The following is a 22310-nucleotide window of genomic DNA, read 5'->3' as shown; positions in this document are numbered from 1 at the left end:
TGTGGGTGTGGCCTGAAGGATGCACAATCTATTGCCTGGGAGTGCCACCGGTTTGTCACTGCAAGCGGACTGCGTTCTTAGAATCACAGCTGCTTGCAACAGAAGCCATGTTCAGACGGAGACACCCTATGGCAAGTGCAAGTGTCAATGCTGGACGCAATGAGAGACAGGGATGCACAAAATGGGCGTCTCAGACATGTACATTTTGGCACACGCTAGTGCACAAGGGGAAGGAAGAAGCTAGTATTTGCATATTATCACAGCCGTTACTCCGGACGCAGCAGCATCCATTTGTGAATCAGGCCCAGTATTTCCTGCCAATTGATCACAGGACTCTGTTGCTAGTTTTGCCAAGATCTTACGTTACCTCCTGCAAAGGGGGTATATGCAATTGTGTGTAATTTCCATGAACCGGTACAATCTCAGTGCTCAGAGCTGCTGTTTAAAGCAGCAATAATTTAAAAAGCAAAACAACATGTTTTGGCCTCTTAAATTATTGCAGCTTTAATCTACCGCTTTTATCTCACCCTGTTATACAGACCCCAAAATGTGTATCATTCTCATGTATGCAATACATTCGGTACACGTTTGCCATTTGTATCATCTTTTTCAATCAAAATATTTGAAATCGACACCATGTTTTTGTTTTTTAAATGTAATCATTTTTATTGGAGATTAATATGGGACGTTGTTTACCAAATTCACAGATATGAATGATCATTACTGTCCACAATATTTGTCTTTGTTTTTGTTCCGTCTATGATGACTGGCCTTCTTGCTTAAGGAATTCTTTCAAGTACTTGATCGGAGCTTTGATTTGTTGTAACTTAAAAATTGAGAACTCATTGATTTCTGATGTATTACAGTTAAAAAAAAAAATCAACACTGACCACTTCAAGTTCTACATGAACCAAGATGCTGAATTACCCCCCTCCCATTCTTCCATAATGCTCTTGCTCTCTCTGTTCCAGAGTCCTGCTGCTCCTTCCCCTTAGTCCAGTGTTCAGTAAGACTTTCCAGATACATTCTGACTAGCCTCATGTGCTGCCTTTAGGACACACATGAACATACTGTAGCAATGAATGCAGGATTGGTCACCTTTTCTCCCCTGCTGGCTAATATAGTTTTGGAAGGAGTCAAAGGCTGAAGGGCTGTGGTAGGGGGAGGGGAAGCAGGGGGATGCCCCTAGTGCTTGCAGTCCAGGCAGCCTGCTGTCACACTCTCCCTCTCTCTCACACACACATTGTCACAGTAAGAATGGTGAGTCCCACACACAGCTACGCTTTGCCCAGTCTGGATTACTAAACCGCCCATCTGAAGGAGAATGTTCCCAGAACCAGGAGGTAAGGCACAGCTTTGTACAGATGGCATTTGGAAGTAAAATTGGTCTTTTTCATGGAAAGGGCTGAATGTTCCTTATAGCTTTAATGCGGAAGCAGCAGCAGCTGTCCTGCATCAGCATGATCTGCCTTCAACCCTTTTGTTGCCAAAGGGGCTAGCAGTGGTTTACCACACAAATCCTACTAGAGAGGTCAATAGGCATGATAGCAGTTGTGGCTACCCCAGGATTTTAGGAATTAACAAAGGTCAGATTCTAGCCTCTAGTTTTTGTTGTGCTGTGTGCATGTTCAACTATCCTGTATATGTGACTTGTGTTTTTTCCATTGCTGGCTACATGTATTTTTGAAATTTTGTATTTTGCGGTATTGTAACTTTCACTTGGCATTATCTTAATCCCTGGTATGTAGGTTTTCGTGTTTATCTCTACAACGTGAACATGTAAACCTCCTCTTTGCCCAGTGTGTCCAATAGAAATGTAAGACTTTGTTGCAATTCTGTAGTAGGCTGGACTGTGAACATGTATGTTTGGATTTTATGAATGGGGGGGTTGGCAATACCTAAGAGGGGTGGCACCATATTGCTCACTGTACATTGTAATGTAGATGTAGTTAATATATTATAAGTAGTTTTAATGTGGATCATTTTGAAATATTTACTTTGCAGTAATTTTTGGACTGTTCTGCGGTAATACAGCCGATCTGCATTAGGCACCAACAAAAGCATTTTATATCATTCTTTATATATATATATTTATATATATTGTGTTTGAATGACATTAAGCTGACTCTGCGCCTTCCACTCATTCATTGATAATGCCTTCTGCTGTGTCTGCATAAGGAACAGCAGTCCAAGGCTCGGTGTGCTAGATGCTGCCCTGGTTTTGGATGGATTTGCTTTTTATGAGATGAACTTTAACAGTCATTAGTACAGCGAAGCAAGGCGAAGGTGAAAACACCCCGTTGCCAATAAAATTCCAAAGGACTCATCTACCAGCGCTTTCAAAAACAATGTCTGTTAAAAGCATTGACAGAGCATTGTACTTTGTCCTCTATTTTAACAGAACATTTAAAGCATGTTCTGAAAACTTCCCTGCAGCTTAATTTACCAAGCCGTGCTGCTCATGATGAACTCTTGAGCAACATGGAAATTGGCACAAAGCAAACGGTTGCCAGAAAGTATATTTACAGGGCCAATTGTTTGCATTATTTTCTAAGACCATAATGCTTTAAGAATGCGCTCTGAATACCTGGTACGATTGCCCATGTGTATAAGGCCTTTGGGAGAGAAAATATAACCCAACGCATGGTTCCAAGACCATAGGTCTCTTATCACATTGCTTTCCTCCCTGGGAGCATTTTTAGTAAACAGCCCACTTTATAGTGGTTTAGCTCCCTCCATTGTGACCCAACCAATGAATAGCTGGTGCTACAAATATGAGATATGGAATTACTAAGGCTACAGGAGTGATTGCAGTGATTCAGGTTACATAGAAGGTGTTTTGTATTTGGAGGTGGACGCATTTCATTTTTTAGCTCAGTTTCCTATGTATGGTCATATTCAGATATTGTAATCAGCCTGGATTCTTCTTAAATAGATAAACGTACTTGTACATTAAATTATTGGAAAGCGGCATAGCTCCAGGAATCTGCCCTCTCACACCAGTAGCCTCATGTGGGATGAGATGGGTTTCTCTGTTTCTGCATTCAAATATTCTGCAAAGGATCATATAAAATAACTAATACAACTGATTTGCCATATTGTGTCTTCTGAAAACAATGGGATATGGCAGAGAAGTTTTCTGCTTAGAAAAAAGACTCTCATTCATCATAGTACAATACAGCACAGGGACAGTAATTACATGATGCAGTTTACAGTAAGAAACCTTATCCTTTTTATTTCCAGTCTCCAAGTGTCGCTGCTAGTTACAGTACACAATGTACAGCAGAAGTAGCTCAGAGCTGGTGATCTGCTGTAATACATCCTTAGCTGTAAATATTTTGTACTTGGTAGAATTGCAGTATGCTCACAATGACATGGCGGAGTGTAGCTGTGTGTTATGTTTGTGTATGTGCCAAAGATCCGTCTGCAAACCGGCTTATTTATGCATCCACACAATGCATCCACACAATTTAGCATAGCCTGCAATTCCATAGACACAAAAATGTATATCTCCGCATCTCATATTGTTGCTTACGCTTCAGTCCTAAGCATGTACAGAGCAAAAACACGCAAGATACGCTCCGCTGACTGATATTCAGCTCAGCATTGGCCATAATGTGAGTACTGTACGAAGGCTGTGTATGCACAGATATATAATACCGATTCAATAGGGCATAGCCTTTAAATCCAGTTTTAGACCTCTCCCCTAACCTGTTATTCAATATGGATTTAGACTTATGAATGTCATGAGAATTTGATTATTTTTGTAGTTGGTAAAATATTGTCACTTCATCATTCCACTTTGCCCAAAGACACTTGACACGTGTGGCTGCCGTTTACATTGTATTTAACCCTTTCTCTGCTGTGGGGTAGAGTGATCTCTACAGGCAGTGGCTACAATGGGTATATGTCAACGACCTCCTTTCATTCTTTAAGACAAGCCCTACAGACAGTAAATGAACCATTTTCTTAATGAAAAGTAACAAATTTCAATGTAAAATTGTTTGGTTTTATAGAATTTATTGGAGAAAATCCAATATAATTTCACCACCCCGGAAGAAATCCCTTTCATTCTGCTGCGAGTACTGGGGTTTCCAATTATTGCACACATGGTAAAATCTATTTATATCAAGCTCTGTTAGACAAGTCCTGTTGGAATTCTGAGGCACCGTGTCACAGATTACGCAGATTCCACACCTCCTGCTGGATTATTTGATGTATGAAAGGCTGCGGGTGATGACTTCCATTGCCAGCCTAGGACTGCACAGCGTGCTACCCTTAATCTATGATATGTATGAGTTTACATCACAGATGTTCCGCTCAGGTTACTGTGATAGTTTCTGTATTACTATGCAGCTTGCAACTAAATCTACATTGCATAACTATGTCCAGTAGAGGGATCATGTCAGCTGGAAGCACCTTACACAGCAGAAATGCCTTCATTATCTGTGTATAACTTATTCTACAACTCATTTACAGTATAGTACAAGCCTTTAATGGAAGTATGATTTACAAGTGTGCGTATGGCGGAGTCTATTAATTTGACCATGAACACAGAATGGGAGTTTTCTTATAGGTTATTGGTACAGGATCCCGGCGGTCCGAATCCTGATGCCAGGATTCCGACAGGGTTAGGATACCGACACGTGTCGGTAGGAATCCTAATACCCTCTCCCTACCATAACCCTCCCCGGTGCCTGAACTTAATGCCTAACCCTAACCTCCGCCTAGTGCCTAACCATCCCCCTAACCATGTTACTTACCTTCGGGATTTAGGTGGTCGGGATACCAATGTCGGGATACCGGTGGAATCCCTGTGTTGGGATATTGTCTCTGATTTAGGTCTGTTGCCCTGCATAAAACATAGCCTTCATGCTGACATGTTTCAGATGACTATTTTAGTCTATCTATGGCTGCAACACATTGTGCAGATTTTCTTTTTGTTCACGTGGGACACTTGGTACTTTGTTATTGGCTTTAGTGATTGCATATTTATCATTCACATTTTTTGTTTTTGTGCAGGAAAAAAAAAGCTTTTACCCTGTAAACTTAGCCCATCTTGTGCAGTACATTTCAGTTTTTATTATTATTATTATTATTATTTAGGTTCTACTCTTTCACAATTAATATTAAAAGATAACTTACTGAACAGATAATAGTACTTTGACTATATCTGAATGTGATCACAAGAGGCCCAGACTATACGCAAGTGATCAGACGGACCCCTGAAGACAGCAAATGCTAGTACTATACTATCAGGGTAGGGAGTGGGACCTCTATCAAAACACTGTTCTTAAGTACTGTAGATAATGTATTTATTCAAATGAATCTCTAAGGTGAAAACCCTCTGGCCATTGGTTTATACAGACATTGGAAGAGTGAAGCTAATTACTTCCCGGCCTTTACAGTATTTGCCATGTGTTTCATAGATGCCACCTGGGCTACAGAGAACCAATCCTAAGTATAATAGACAAGTTAAAGTGGAATTAGGCTGTAGAGGGGGCATGTGATCTGCGGTGTTGCTCTGCATTCACTCTATCCTCTGCATCTCTCCTGCTATGGTTTATTCATACACTGCTCTGCTGTCATCAGTGTTAAGTAACAACTGCAGTACAGACATGATCTACTAGATGTGACATAGCCAGGCTGATTGAAGTTTGTGTACATAAATATGTGTACATCACTAATGACATTTGAGTTCAGTGTAAGACTATCTCCTCTGGGACTGGAGGCTCAGTTCTGATTATAATTTTGTGTTAGATTACATCAGTGCATACATAGAAAGTACAGTAATATTTAATGGTTGTGAAATGTTATAGTTCTGCAGAAAGTGTGGGTTTGCCTGTATACTGTTAATGTCATTTATGGCACTATTGCTTTCGTAGCACTTCAGTCACATTGGTAGTTTGCACAATTGGTGCAGTACATTGTTACGTTTCCCAGGACTAAACCATTTACAATTCCTTATATTTGCTGCTTAACAATTTTATTTTAAATAATTCCTATTTCTGTTGTGTTTCACATACATTCTGTACACAGTATCTAAAAAATTACAGTAGTATATTTTGCTGTAGGATTATATTGATTTATTTTCGTGAGTAAAAATATAATTTTCCTGTATTCCAAGCAATGGGAGTACGTTTGTTTTTAACGAACAAGATAATTAATTTTCAGTGCAATTATTATAATATGTAGTTTGCAGCGAAGAAACACAGCTCTACATAACACAAACTCTGTAACCCACAATGTGTCAAGCTTTGGGTATTATATGAAGATAGGTTGGAAAACTAAAGTATGCAATGTGAATTATTAAACACTTGCTGCAAAGTGCCGCATAACGTTTCGATGCTATATAAATAATATGTTTAGTACACCCCACAGAATACTATCTTTGTGAACTTGTGTAACACTAGTATGCGTGTTCTAATGTAGTGACGGTCACTGTTGTGACTTACGTGCCTTATGCAACCTAGCTTTGCAGAATGATTTTAATTCACCCTGGAAACAAGCTACTAGTGAAGGCTGGCAGATGTGTTATTTGTGCTTTTCTCAAAGGAGGTATGTGTTATAACAGAAAATTACAGCCAGCCTGTCCTGGGGGGGAATGTAGAAAAACAAAATCATTGGAAAGTGTGAGTGTGGTTTCTTTAAGCATCAGGAATTAATAAAAAGAATATAGTGAAAGAGACATCCAATTCAACTGCAGATGCGAAAAAAAAATATATTTTTTAACAATTGTAATTGTTTGACTATAATGCAGTTTAAGCCATTGTGTCACAAAATTTGTTTCATCATTTTTTATATGGAGAATATTAGAATTGATGTATGGTTGGTACTCCCTGAATAACATTTCGACATTGTTGGATAAAGCTATCCTGAGTATGTGGTGAATGGTCACCCAGATTTTCCAACCTGGATTTTGATTTAGACAAAAAGGGCATTTGATGACTATTTGGGTCTCACACCCTTAGGAATGGCAGGCCTATTTGGCTAAAATTAAAAAACAAAACAAAAAACATTTGCTAATCTACACCATAGCATTTGTGGCCAGCTCTCGAGTCGATGTGCACCTTCCAATTATTGTGTCTTTATAACTGATTAACAAAGCTTGTTGACTTCGGCAAGTCCCTCACTGGGAGGTCCATGGAGACGAAGGTCAATGTGGGTGGGATGGGGGGCGAACTCCTCAAATTATTGTGGGGCTGCCTTCCTCCCCGGTGACATTTTGGAGTAATTCCCGTTTTGCGTTGCTAATTAAAGGCCACATTAATGCAATTCATAGCAAATTGCGTTTTCATGCCCTTTGCCCTGCCCACTTCACCTAAGGAGTAGTGGTGGCCAACATGTTGCGGGAAAGTTGCCCACTTTTTCAGGAGCCTAGAGACTTCTGGAAGTTTTTGGAGAGTGGGCACGTATGTAACAAAGACCAATATGTAGTTATGTTCCATATGTTCTTGTGTAAACGCTGCTCTCCAAATAAAGACGGAAAAGACTCCTGGAAAAAAAAAAAAAAATTTTAAACACCGTACTCATTGTAAAGTCTCACCCTACACCTACTCACTAAAACACCATAATGGCCACACCTCCAGGACTAACACTGTGAATGAAAACTAGGTGTGTGAGTAAAGCTGAACAGAAGGCAGAGGTGATTGTGAGTGGATAGAGGGGGAGCAGGAAAGCAGACGCACAGGCAGAGGTGGCTCCTGCTTTCTGCTCGCAGTGTAAATACATCATAAGAGCCGCAGAGGTGGACAAAACAGTTTTAACACACATTACACAGGAAAAATACAGTATTTACCTAAATTCCATTCAGTAACTTAAAATGTGCCTGAATGAGCATGGGGGATTTTGGTTTTATCTTCCTGTTTGCCTCTTAACAGGAAGGTGAGAATTGCACTTTAGGATTCCAGATATTTTATGTGTTGGGAGGATAACCGAGAATCAGTTAAATATATTTTAGATTGTCTGCATTTCTTCTTCCTTCTATTTTATTATTTGCTTTACATTGCAGTTACTAGTCACACTTCCCTACACTTCATGGCATGTGTCAGCCTTGTCTTCCTGTTCCTTAGGGTCTTTTATCTCCAAATCTGTTCCAGTCCTCCTTGTTCAGCACTGGGAATGTGGGAGATTAGAGAAGTGCCCCTGTGTGTTCTACTAAGTGCTGCATATGAAAAACTAAACTTTTAAGGGTGCACTAGCGTATTCACCACTTGCAAATTAGATTACCCGTTTCTGCATAGTGTACTTGAGCAAATAATAAACCATAAGCTTGGTTGGAAACTTATATGACCAAAACTAATTTCAGCACTAAACGCTCACTAAACTGAATACAGTGGCATGGGAGGATTGATTTACTAGTGAAAGCTGCCTTTAATATGTAAGGAGCTCTAATGTGGGCACTTCCACATCTGAGTTATTTCAGTAATGACCGTTAATGAGGATCTTTTGTTTTGCGGGCTGTTATTCTGAATACACGTAATCACCCCAGCGTTAAAAATAACCTGAGACAGCATCTCAAAGCCACAGTCTGGGCTCATTTTCTCTTCATGTTTCCACATCAGCGGATAAAAACTCAGCATCGTATCCCCCCCCTGAAATGAGCAGAAGACTATACACTTAATGCAATGTTTCACAGCTTTGTACTGTAGGAAGTAGCGGAATAGTGTCTCGGGGGGTATGGTACCTTACAGTGTCAGCGTGTGACTCCGAGTTCAGCTTCCAGTGACATGCTTGTGCTTGACATAGGCATCAGAGGGATTTTTGTAACCGCTGTGCTGCAAATCCCATACGCAGTGTGAAGCTTTCTATCAATTGTCCTGCAAGGCATTGCTCGACTCCATCCCATCATTTCTGGCAGCTAAAAGCCAACATTTGCAGTAGAGAAACATTGTGTGACATTTTCACAGCACTTTTATGTGGTTATATAGAACTGAAAAGCTAATGTGGTGCTCTTGCAAATTACTGTGGATATTGTGCAAAATTGTTGGTGTCTACTTACATGTGGATCCGAATTACATAACAGACAGAGGGCCTGATTCATTTCGGATCGCAATATAGCATACGCACGCAGTTCAGTGCGATTGTAAGCTAATCTATTGCGACCGTAATACCGCCACAGCACTACACAAGGACGCTCCCACTTTACCTTACACGCACATCCGTAATGGTTAGCAAGACTGCAAAAACATCGGTACAATTGAGTAACATCGAACCGATACGCACAGTTAAGGCAGGTCAGACCTCACTCAGGAATTGCTTACTACAGTGCACGCTATGAGGCCTCAGGCTGCGTATGGTATCGCAGTGGCTAATTTATGCACGCCCCTGCAACGCCGTTGAAACGCACTGGCACGCCTGCATTCGCCTAACCTCCCCCGTTACCACCAACAAAGGCACTTCCTGTCAGTTACTTTGCAATGGGTCTGCGTGGTCACTGCGATCTCAGTCCCCATCGCAGCAGCCAGTTTGCGCACGTGGACTGCCATGCATGCGCAGTGCAAAACAATCTGCCAATTGCATGCGTATTAGCAACTGCGTTCCTTTCTGAATCAGTCCCATAGTGGCTTATGTAATAGAGTGTGATCTGGTGCCACTGCTGGAACTCCTGCGTGTCTTCCCATATTTTTAAAGCGGCAATCATTTTAAAAGCAAAGCCAACTTGGTTTTGCCTTTAAAATGATTGTCGCTTTAAAAATACGGAAATACTTTCAGTAGTTTCCGCAGCGACACCAGATAGCACCCTATCATATAAGCCCATGATCAGCAAATTGGGGAGTATTAATATGTATAATTTCACTGATTCTCTCACAGAACGGCGACCATCGATGGCCGTCAGTCAGCATTTCCGATTGGTGGTTCGAATCCGATTGGGGATTTGGTGAAACGTGAATCGGACGCAGATGTATGGGGCCCTTAAATCTCTGCACATTTTAAATCAGTCCAACCTGCAGTGCAGCATGTTTATACCAACATGCATGGTTCTTTGCTCTTTCTCAATCTATTCCCAACTCAGATATTTATAGCCACAGTCTCATTAGCCAAGTACAATAGTGTACCGGTACACTTGCTGCGTCTATTGCGTAATAGTGTATCTCAATGCACTACGTATTAATAAGCATTTGTCAATGTGTTTTGTATACTGTGGTTTTTGTAGCCTGGTGAATGCATTGGTCACCTTGTTTATTGTTTTGTGGTCACTTGTGATAAAAAAAGGGCCAGTGCAACTGCTAGGTCGTCTAGGTAGTCGTTGCCCTTGAAACATACTTACCTACTTTGCTGAGCAGCTTTCCGGGAGCAGCAGGAGGGGGACCTGCTGCTCTCCTCTTCGGGGGGCGGGGCCAGACGATAGACGGCATTAGGCCCCGCCCCCTTTACAGAAAACCTCCGTGATTCGCGGGTCCGTGAGGAGGGGGCGGGGCTAAATGACGCGATTTGCCTAATTTAGCCCCGCCCCTTCCCGACGGACCCGATAATTTCAGGTAAAATCTCCCCATCCTGCCCACTTCACTAGGAAGTGGGCTGGATGCGGGAGATATGCCTGCCCTTCCGGGATCGCGGGGGGTTACCCGAAAAATCGGGAGCCTCCCGCGATTCCCGGGAGAGTAGGCATGTATGCCTTGAAAGCAGTTGAAAATAAAGGTGGCAGAAAGTAGAAGGTTGTGTAAAACTATGCACATTATAGCGTATAGCCCTGAGCAATGCTTGGTCCATCCTATGGATTGCAAATCTATTCTTAATAATTTTTCAAATATTAGAAATTATAGGTAATAAGATGCCTCAATCTTTCACTCATTCATTACTTTAAAGCAATGTAGAAGTATCTGTGGATTAGAGGTGTGAGAAACATGATTAAAAGACCACTAAGACACCACTGGCTGCAGCCTGATCATTTATAGCTCCTTTTATTTTATTGCAATTATTTGTCTCAATAAAGCAGAAACCATCTAGTTCACTTGATGAGCTCTCTTATGGAAAGGGTTGTTACCTAAGCCCGCTCATCTTGAAAGAGGACAGCAATATAATATGTTATAAATATAATTATAGTGATGAAAGATTTTTAATGGAAAAATAAACACAAGGAAAAGGTTTAATTCTAAAAACTGTAGTAATTAGTGCCTGGCCTTCTGGCTGTCACCAAACTCAAACCCCCAGCCCTTTTTTGTTTTCTCGGTTTAGCTTGAATTAGGCAGCAGGAAGGGTTAAACGTGGTCTTGTCAGACTGGATGGAGAGCTGCTAGTTCTGGTTCTACTCAGGAGCAGCCTGTGAGCACTGACAGGGAGGGGGGAGGTGATTCCTTATCAAAACTACTGAGATGCTAATTCCCATGTTCTCTAGAAAGACTATTGTGATATTTCATTTGATTTTCAGAAATATTTTGAAATTACACTAAATGTAACTTTTTTTTATAGACTCCTCACTGTTCCAGAATGGTTTTTTTTTTATGCAAACCGTTATTTAGAGCTTTAATTTTTTTCTAAATACCTTATATCAGCTAATTTATACCCCTTTTCCACTGCCCAAATAACCCGAGTTATTGCCGGGTCTACCCAGGTCACGGCTTGGTGTAAAAAAGTTCTTAAAAAATAACCCAGGTCGCGTGACCAGGGAATCCGACCCTTATAGCTACCAAGGTTGAACCCAGGAAGGACCCGGGTAACGGTGCAGTGTAAACAGCGCTACCTGGGTTATCCAACCTGACTCATGCGAAAAAGCTGCTGATTGGAGCTTGTCAGCAGTCCCAACCCACTTTTTATGACCTCATCTTTGTGAGTCTGAAAAAGGCCATTTGTAATGATATACAAAGATTTTGCAGGGCAGACTCGGGTTCATTGTAAACGAGGCCGACCCAGGAATAACCTGATTCTAAGGTGCAGTGTAAGTGGGGTCTGACCCGGGAATAACCCGGGTCTAAGGTGAAGTGTAAACTGGGTCTGACCCAGCTCTAACACGGGTTGGAAACCTGCTTTTGGTGGAAAAGGGGTAATGGGTATTAGTCTTGCATAGAAAATATGTGGAACATAATAGATATGCAGGTTGTACCTTTGCTGTCTCTCTTTTTTTTTAATATAAATGTAAAAACTAATTTTGTTGAGGATCTGAATTTTTTGTACAGTCAGGGAGAGATGTATCAAACCTATGAGAGAGATAAAGTGGAGAGAGATAAAATACCAACCAATCAGTTTCTGTCAATTTTCAAACTAGCCTGTAAAAAGGCAGTTAGAAGCTGATTGGTTGATACTTTATCTCTCTTCAAGGCTTAGTACATCTCCTCCATAGTATTTCTGGAAGTCTATAAAAGTATTTGATTTGCAGTCTTGTATCTTTATACAGGCACAGAGTTAATTGGCAAAATCATAACTGCAACATTACTTGAGGTACAGTATTATTTTACTGCTATTGAGTGATGTCATAAGGGGCAAACACAGATTGGTATGTGTGCAACACCCCTACTTTCAATATAATTATTATTTTACCCTGTTGGACTGGATTATGCATACTTTAACACATTAAACTGCATAAAAATTGCTGTCTGAAAGAAATAAAATATTTTTTATAAGTGGAAATCGTGACCTAGGTCTCAGTGAGCGTACGTGGCTCTTTTCTATGTGGTCAGTTATAACATTTGTAACAACGTTGACAACTGGTCTTCGAACTTGTGCTTTATAGTAACAGAATTCCTCAGCGATTTCTAATATCCATGTTATTTTCAGAACCAAGTTCATTATGCCATATGTTATCTGTATGTGTAATGACTTGTTTTCTTACATACTGTAATGTTTATACATTGTATACAAATCTACATCTTACCACAAATACATTAGAATCATCGTCCCATAAAATGAATTCCTAATTGCAATGTAGTAAATAAAGAAACCATTTTGTTGATGTGCTGTGCAGTTATTACATGATCCCTGTCACTGAGCTGGTTGCAATGTTATTGGGGCCAGCTTGCCTGGGTCAGTAGCTGCAATTACCAGAGAGCTCCAATAATGCAGATGAGTTATTGTTCGTTAAGTAGTTGAATTGGAATACCAAATGTATTCTGTTATATGGAAATGATCTAGCCATGCCTATAAACTATATATAAATATATATATTCATGTATGTTTTATATTTTCCAAACTTCCTTTGTTACAGATTAGTCGATTCTGCATGTAGTATGTATGTAAGGATAATTATGAGTTTGTGCATTTCACCCTTATCTCTAATGGGTCTAGGTAATAATAATCGCAGACTAGCCGTGATTATTATCTATCCAACTCGCCGGGGATATTTTAATTTTTAATAAAAATATCTCTGCTATGAACACAGATGAACTTGCAGGGACAGCAGTAACCACTGTCCCTGCGAGTTATATCCCCAGCATTTAGGAGAAGACTTCTTCGGGGGAAGCTGACCATGCGCATAGTGTCAGCTTCCAGAGCCAGCTGGCGGCTGTGGGGAAGAAATCAAAAGATCTCTCTCCTGCCCCTGGAGCCCCCCGTAGGCTCACATTAGTTTACACCATCTGAAGATGGTGTAAACTACTGGTGCTAATCTCCAAAAAGCTTAGCATTTTGGAGTTTAGTACATAGGAGTCAGATCGTAGTCCCCATTGATAATAACTGCGATCTGCAGCGCTAATTAGCACTTTTCCAGAGATTTCTGTGAAATATCCTGCATTGTGCTTTTAGTACATAGGAACAATACATAAAATTATGCAGAAACAAAATTTTATGTAAAAAACAGATTGAGAAATAGACCCGTAAGTCTAAATACGTCCCATTATGTATAATACAGAAGAAAAAAGAAAGTGATACAAATTTTTATATAGTTATCAACACTATTGGTTATAAAGCTGCTGACATCAGACTTTATAAAATTGAATAACAGCAGCTGCCTAGATAACGTAGTGAAGCAGGAACTATATGCAGGAATATAACTTCATCACAAAACGTTTTTCTTTTTTTGATCATCAAAGACGACCAAATTGATAAATGTATTTTTTTTCTGTAATAAACCCATTTAGTATCTTTTTATGAACAGCATGATAACTTTTGTAATGGCATAACAAACATATTTATTTACATATATATGTGTCCCCATATATTAAATACTTGTGCTAGGTTGATACATAAATCTGTGCTTATTGCCATGTTATAACAGAGGATTTATTTTGTTTTTACTGTTGTTTTTTTTTTTTTTTTGTCCTCTCCATCCAAAGCTCATAAACAATTTATGGCAGCAATTTGTTATGGAGTGATAGAGCAGAAATGAGCAGGCCTCCGTAATGAGATCACACATGAGAGGATGATTGTTTCATTTCCATCTCCTCCTTTTGGCTGATTATGAGAAGTCATTTATCAGTTACTCATATCATCAATGGCTTTATTGGCCCTGCTGATAAGTCCCATTAAGTCTGACCCCCTATAGAAATGAACTGGCTCTTGCATGCACATCCAGGCCCTTTAAAGTGGAAGACACATTTTGTCCTGCTGTCATTAAATCCTATGAGCATGTCTATTTTTGTTTGTCGTCAACATTGACAAAATCTATGCATAAATAAGGGTGTTTCCTCAGCTACTTCATTACAATTCTGTAATTCCCACCACATATAAGCAGTTTGTTTGTTTTTTACAGTGATCTATTATATCAAACTGAATAGCACAGTCTCTGGAACCCTGTGTGTAGCTTTCCCCCTGTAGATGTGTAAGGTCCTGTGTGACACTGCTGTTGTGTTTCACAGTCACTGCACTGATTGCTAAAAGTTTTCTCATTGATGTCCTACTTTTCCAAGGAATTGGATGGTTTCAATAGAAGGATGGAACTTGCAGGACTATCTATTTACCACATGTTCTGTTGCCCCTGTTTTATTGCTGTTTATTTTCTTGCAGTGACAGTAAAGTGGACATATAGCAGCACCCAGGCTGTGGGAAAGCAGAGTAGAATACCTTTAGACAGGGTGCAGCCATGTGGAAAGCAACTTTTTTTTTTTTTTTTACCTTCTGTCCCAACCCCCAGCTTTTCCTCCATTTGCCTGTTTAGCGCCCCCCTCCCTTCTATTCTTTTTCCCCAATTTTTGTCCCTCTTCTGTATGCAGCTTCGGGGCATGCCTCAGCCACAGAGCTTTGTCCTGCCCCCTGCACAGAACACTCCCGGCTTTGTTTTATTTCTACTCTGTATCATTCCAGCTAAATGGCAATGCCAGTGGCACACCATATGGATCAACTTAACATTTGCTTATCTTCTAGTATTTTCCTTTTTATGTGAAACATCTGAACTCGTAAACAGGCATGCCGGAGAGAGGAGGGGGAGGGGTATTAGTTGTGGACATTAATTGCATACACACATTTTTTACCCCCTTCCCTCCCTGTATATTGTTAAAAGGAGGGTAACGTTTATCATTGTTATGTTTGTGTAGTGTGGACGATACGTTTAAGATGAATGAATTGTGTAATACAATCTTGAAATTTAGGAAAGGTTGTTTCTTAAGACATTCAAACCTATAGTTCAGTTTATAACTAGACTCTAAAGTTTCTGGATGTAGCACCCAACACATACTTGCCAACTCTCCCTGATTGTCAGGGCGATTCCCTGAAATAGTAGTAATCTCCCTGATTGCACCTTACCCCCCATTATGTAGCTGTTATATATTTAAAATGCAGAGACCTATTAATTCAAATGTGATTATTAGTATAATTTCCCTGCATTGGTTATAAGGTACGGTGTATTTTTTTGAAAAGTATCAGTGTGTTTTCATCAACAAATAGATCTTACTAACTGCTTTGGGGCTCATTTACATTTGGATGTAAATCAAATTTATGGCACACCTCTCAGATGTAGCAGTACACGCCCACTTTACCGCCGCGCTCATAGGTGCTGCTTTCACAATCTCCCTGAAATGCTTTTTCAAAAGTAGGCAAGTATGACCCAACATTTTATTATTTCAACAGTGTATTACATAAGATATATGTTAATAGTATTAATAAGCAGGGCCGGATTACCAAATAGGCAGAGTAGGTACCGGCCTATGGGGCCCACGCCTTTCAGGGGCCCCATGACAACGGATCAAAATAATATTGATTTGATCTTGAAAGAAAATTACGATCAATCTTTCTTAAATTGTTCCCAAAGGATAGAAAAAATGAATCAACTCAAAATTTTTACATTAAAGACTAAATAGTGAAAATACTGTATTACTGTAATGTACCCATTAACAACTTAAAGTACATAAACCATAGATATCATCTGCTGTCAGTTTGTAAAAAATTTCAGTGCAACATACGTACGTGTAATGTACAGTAGTGATGGTCATCTCCATCTAGAGGCCGATGTGCACACTACTTAGTTCTATATTATCCCACGAGAGCGCACATAAGAAACCTGGAGAAACGAGGCTTTCTGTGAGATAATTTGCAAGGGGGACTCCAGGATTTCGACTGCCTAGGGGCCTCCACAGGGTTTAATCCGGCACTGCCCATAAGATTATGGAGGAAATGTATAATTCGCTGAGTTATCTCAGCACTAATGCTGGGTACGCTCTTGGTGATGTATCGATCAATATATTGTGAGTGCATAGATGGTTGTGTGCACCCAATATGTCTGTGAACGATGTCGTTCACAGTCATATCTGGTCAGCTCTGCAGCACAGCCGATGCCAATATAACTGAAAGATATAGCTGAGCATCTGGCTGTGTGCACGGTCGACCCGCCGACTGCTTGTATGCTGGCTGCAGAACCCGCCGACACTGGCATCTTAAGTGGGCGGGCAAATTTAAAAGTCCGCCCAGTTGTGACACATCGAGTGGCTGATTGGTTAGTGTGTATAGCTTACTAAACGGCCACTCTGACGACAGATCAGTCTGCTGAACGATCTGTTGCCAAAGTGTGTACCCAGCTTAATGGTGGATACACACCAAAGCGATATATCTGCAGATGATGGTCGTTCATACACACTGAACAACCATCATCTGCATGCTGCAGTGGGTCCCAGGGGCGAGTCAGGGCGTGTCCCGGCGGGGGGCGTGTCCTGTACCTAACCCCGCAGCTGCCTCTGTGTGTGTGTACCTCGTAGGCCCGTACACACCTGCCGATGGACAGATATGTCTGTAGACATATCTGTCCATCGGCTGTGCAGCACAGCCAATGCAATATGTCTGTGAACGACACCGTTCGCTGGTACACACTGGCCGACGTGCAGCAGATATATTGGCCAATCAATTGATCGCCCAATATATCTGTCAGTGTGTATCCAGCTTAAGACATATCCTTATCACTGTGATACAGCATGTGACAGTACAGGAATGTGTAAAGTTCAGGTGCCAGTGAAGTGTTTCACATCCCTAACCCTCAACCTCATGACGTCACCCGCGCACTGCATGACTGGGAACGCTGGTCTCTGCAACGTTCCCAGCTCAAAATGAGATTCAGGTAGGTCTTATTTTCGGGGTAGGGCTTAATTTGGACTGGGTTACAAAATTAAGGGTAGGGCTTATTTTCGGGGTAGGTCTTATTATCGGGGAAACACTGTAACAGCTTTAGGGCTCATTTACATTTGGATGTAAGTAAATTTTATGGGACGGCTCTCAGATGTAGCAGTACTTTCACACTTTTACGCATGCTCATAGGTGCTGCTTTCACAGTCTCCCTGAAAGGCATTTTCAAAAGTAGGCAAGTATGGGGTGTATGAACAACCATCATCTGCAGATATATCTTTTCGGTGTGTATCTTTACCCCATCTTTGACCGGAGAGTCTAGCATGCGAGTACACGCTAGGGGATAATTTACTAAGAATCGTGTTTGGGAGAGATGCCATTCATGGGCGTGTTTGCCCTGCTTTTCAAGCACAGAGATTTACTAAAGGCAAACACAGATAACAAAACACGAATATTTCTGAAAAACACGGGTGAATTAAATACACCATCGGCCCAACTTGCAAGTACTTTCCATAGAGAGCAATACAACACAGGCAATTACCAAGAATCGTGTCTGCTAACATGATCGTAAATGGAGCAAACTCGGGACAAAATAAAATAATAGAATAAGTTTAAAAATAGACTCCATCCTCAGTATCGTATTTAGCAGAAGCATACACAGATCAGTGTGATTTGTGCATGCTTCTGAGTGTAAAACAGCAATTAAATGGTTAAATAATAAAAAATGACGTATGCATCCTAGGGCATCGGTCGGCCCTCATCTCCAGTTACATGTCTGGGTGTGTGAAAATAGAACAATGGTACCCTGATCTATGCAGACATAGAAGAGCTGTATGTGTATACAATCATATATCTCTTCACCTGAAAGTGATTGAACTCATGTGTGTTCCTTCACTTCCATGGCAACAGGCAGCTGATTGGCTGTGGTGGTCTGTCTCTTAACTAATAAATGGCCAGCCCGCTGATTGGGTAAGGGACAGACCCAGGGGCGGGCCACTTTCCAGGAGTTATGTGTAGCGCATCTCCAGCCGATGTGGGACTTGAAGAAGTAGTATTTAGAAGTATGGGTGCAGGGTGTGTGGTGTGGGTCCCCCTGGACTCTGGGGCCCGAGTGCCCAACACACCCTGCACCCATTATAGATACGCCCATGGACAGACCACCCACAGCTAATGCACTCCTTCCGTTACAACATGGTTTTGTCTAGATACAAAGTTACTTGCTTCTTTTTTTTTGCTTTGCTCCCAACTCGTAATGGGCCCCGTAATGATTAAAACATGAAGAGTAAAACTTGCACTGCTATTTCTATCCCAGATAAACACTTGTCTCATTTTTGTAACACCTAAGCTTTCCAGAGCAGCATGCATATATAATGTTTGGCATGATCTGTTTGTATTACTTGTACATATCAATATTTCAGTGAGTATTTCAGTGAACTTGAATGAATAAATCTGCCACCCCCTCCTTTCCCTGTCACAATTCAGCATTTTCCCCTGGAATAAAATAAGAAATAAGGCTCTGTCTGACAAGTGTCGATGGCGACCAATTAAAGTGCATCAAACCTACACTCCTCACGTACCATACAAGGGCCTACAGCTGATCAAGAACTAAAAGTGCCACTTGAATAGGACTGATCGCATTAATGGTCCTTTATGAAATGTCATTTGTTTGATATGTGTAACGGTGCCTGATGTGCTGGCTCATGTTCTCTCATTCACACATTTAATTGAATTTCTGCAGCATGTTATTCTGAAAATGGGCATATTCCTACTTGTCATAATGTGACTGTGAAGAGACATGTAAATTGTGTGAAGTAATTTAGCTATTCTATAACTGTGTGGCATGCATCCACATGAAAGACCTGTGCAATTATTCTCAGATGTTTCTTCATGCTCTATGGCAATCATTTTGCCTTGTGTCTAAGTGATCCCTAGGCTAATACTGGTATTAGTGAATATTATCACTGCTTTTAGATATTGTAAAGTCCATGATTTGCAGCTTTGCACATATGGCCAGTCAGTGGCATAGACCGGTTTTGAAGTGACAGTGAAAGTTAGTGCCATTACGCAACGCTTTTAAGAGAATATTTATTAATTCACATCAGTCACTGCGCCAGTGGAGCTTACAATCTATATTCCCTACAATATGGATACACACACACACACATATACACTAGGGTTAATATTGGGGAGGAGAAGTATCAAACCTATGAGAGAGATAAAGTAGAGAAGTTGCTTATAGCAACTAATCAGCCTCCAACTGTCATTTCATAAACCGTGTTAGATAAATGAAAGCTCTAAACTGATTGGTTGTTATGGGCAACTTCTCCACTTTTTCTCAATCAAAGCTTTGCTACATCTCCCCTTTAGATAGAAGCTAGTTAATCAACCAACATGATTTTGGACTGTGGGCGGAAACCCATGCAAACATGAGGAGTTCATACAAACTCCACACAGAGCCTTGGTGGGAATTGAACCCCTGGAACTATGAGGCAGAAAACGAATCATTGTGCCACCATGCTGTCCATCAATCATCCCTAATGTGTCATATGCACTGAAATGAGCAACTCATACTTGCCTACCCTCCCGATTCGGCCGGGAGCCTCCCGAAAATCGGGAGGGTAGGCAAAATGACTCGATCGTGCGGTCACGCCCTTGCTCCGCCCACAGTGCCACATCATCTCCCTCGACACCCCCCCTTTATGCTGCTCCATGACCCCTGCCGAAGAAGACCGGCTTCCCCCTCCCGGAATGCTTGCCCTGGATGTCGCAAGTATGTAGCAACTTTCATACAGGTATATAGTCTATTCCATCTTACATGTGCAATAATATTCATTGTAGCATCCTGCATCTGTCACAACCCATGCAGTTCCTCTTTCTGCCCGGGGTGTCTCTCTCTACTCTGATGCTTCTGTGGTTTGTATCTCAGCAGTTTGTTGCATCAGCTGAATGTGCTAGAAGCACCAGAGCAGAGAGCGACTCCCCAGGCAGAAAAGAGGAACTGCACGGGTTGTGACAGATGCAGGGTGCTAGATTGAACACTATGCAATATTATCTGAAATTACAAATTTCCGCTACTAAGCCCCAAAATTTGAGATCCAGGAATCTGGAAAGGGGGTGTGACTAAGTAATGATGGGAGCATGGCCAAACCAGGAAGAGAATTACGCCTACAATTTTCGTACCTAGCCCTCTGTGAAGCACTAGGCTATAGCCATAGCCACTCATTCATTGCAAAGCACACCAGTAGAATGTTCTTACAGCATTCGGTCACCGCGGCTGTGCAATGAAGAGACTTTCCACCACAGGACACACATGTCAAATCAGGGCTGTTCTGCATAGACCAGGACAGTTGGATGGTGTGACTAAGGGGGAAATGTATCAAAGCTTTTAGAGCGATAAAGGGGCCTATAATAAATATAGGGGCATGATCCCGATGACTCCACTCCGTGGGCAGCCCAGCATCGCTGGAGATGCTGGGCTGCCCCCGGAGACTGGGCTGTCAGCACTGTCTACTCCTCTTCTATGACAGGAGCCGTGTTCTGCTGAAGGAGAATGTCACGCTGCAGCACCCGGCTCCTGTCACTACAGAGGAGCCAGTATTTTGGTGTCACCCCTCCGAGGGTGACACCTTGGTGTGGCCTGCACCCCCTTCATGACACCACTGATCAGAGCCGTAACTAGACTTTTTGTGCCCAGTGCCAGAGAGAGCATCGCCCCCTACCTTTTTTAAATAGGGACATAAGATAGTGCACCTGATAAAGGGCCATGGCCTCATAGGAAAGGGACAGGGAAGAGATAGGGGAGGCCAAGAGATGCTGGGGATAAAAGAAGAGGAAGCTACAAGTGAGAATGATAATAAACAGGAAAATTAACAGCCCAAACAGCGCCCCCTGTCCTGTGGTGCCCTGTGCCATGGCACTGGTCGGACTACCCTAGTTACAGCCCTGTCACTGATGTTACATATAATTGAACCTTGTAGTTAAGTCAAGTACTGTGGTCTGCCATCACATAAAGTACATTATTGTTCAGTATAGAAGTCAATGGGGAACCTTAGAAGCGCAGTTCTATGAAACCATAAAATGGGTTGTATGTGGTAGGGAGTCGGCTGTGTTCAGGCCAGGCTGATGTTGCGGTTAGCACAGGAAGCGGAGATTAGACAAGTATCAGGAATAAAAACATGACTATAATAGTTATGAAATGAAAGAGTGGAGGGGATAGAATTATGTTGATTGCAGGTAGAGAAATCATTTTAGGGCTTGTACGGGCTAGCTCTTTGGAAAGCAACAGAAATAATTACAAGAGAAATAGTGCAGTAAAGGGATACATTGATCTTTATAACCACAAAGATACGTCAGAGGCGTCCACTAGAAATTGAGTCAGACAGTTGAGCTCTGTCCTGCACTATATTTCTCTTTTACTGAATTAGGTTTGAAATGCAACAAGAGACCCCACGAGCCTGGACAAGTCCTAATCCTGGTCACACGTGGGCTGATATTTACGCTAGAGAAGGAGTGGGCAACCTGTGGCACTACGCAACACTGCATGCCTTGTCACAGTTTTAGCATGTCCTTACACAAAATTGTGGCAGGACAAACTGAATGTGTAGCTCTGTAGCAGCCGGAATGCCGCACCTGTGCGCTAGAGATGGAATGCCGTACCCCTGCGCTAGAGATGGAATGCCGCACCCCTGTGCTAGAGCAAGATCTTTTTCAGCCTGTTATGCGGCCCATACAGGGTGCGATTTTTTTTTTTACACGATGTGCACGATTTCGAACAATCGTGGCGATCAATCATACACACCGTGTGTTGCTTCAGTGTGCATACGATGCTGATGCGCGTCCCCTATCTACGATCTGGAGTACAATTTTAGTACACTTCTATGCATCGTACTGGA

The 22310-nt window shown here is 41.5% G+C and overlaps 1 protein-coding gene across 1 annotated transcript in view; it reads left to right on the top strand.

Annotated features, from left to right (window-relative positions):
* The first annotated feature begins 1522 nt into the window (after positions 1 to 1522).
* Positions 1523 to 22310, top strand: part of LOC148534691 (fidgetin-like) — a 73697-nt gene continuing 52909 nt past the window's right edge. Inside the window, exon 1 of the mRNA XM_088466379.1 lies at positions 1523 to 1586. The gene's annotated coding sequence lies outside the window, so the exon portion shown is untranslated. The remainder of the gene's footprint in view (positions 1587 to 22310) is intronic.

The sequence above is a fragment of the Taudactylus pleione genome, unplaced genomic scaffold (genome assembly GCF_031769625.1).
Source record: "Taudactylus pleione unplaced genomic scaffold, aTauple2 ptg000065l, whole genome shotgun sequence".
Taxonomy (NCBI): domain Eukaryota; kingdom Metazoa; phylum Chordata; class Amphibia; order Anura; family Myobatrachidae; genus Taudactylus; species Taudactylus pleione.
Note: the sequence above shows the minus strand (reverse complement) of the source record. Positions and strands in the feature narration are given on the sequence as shown.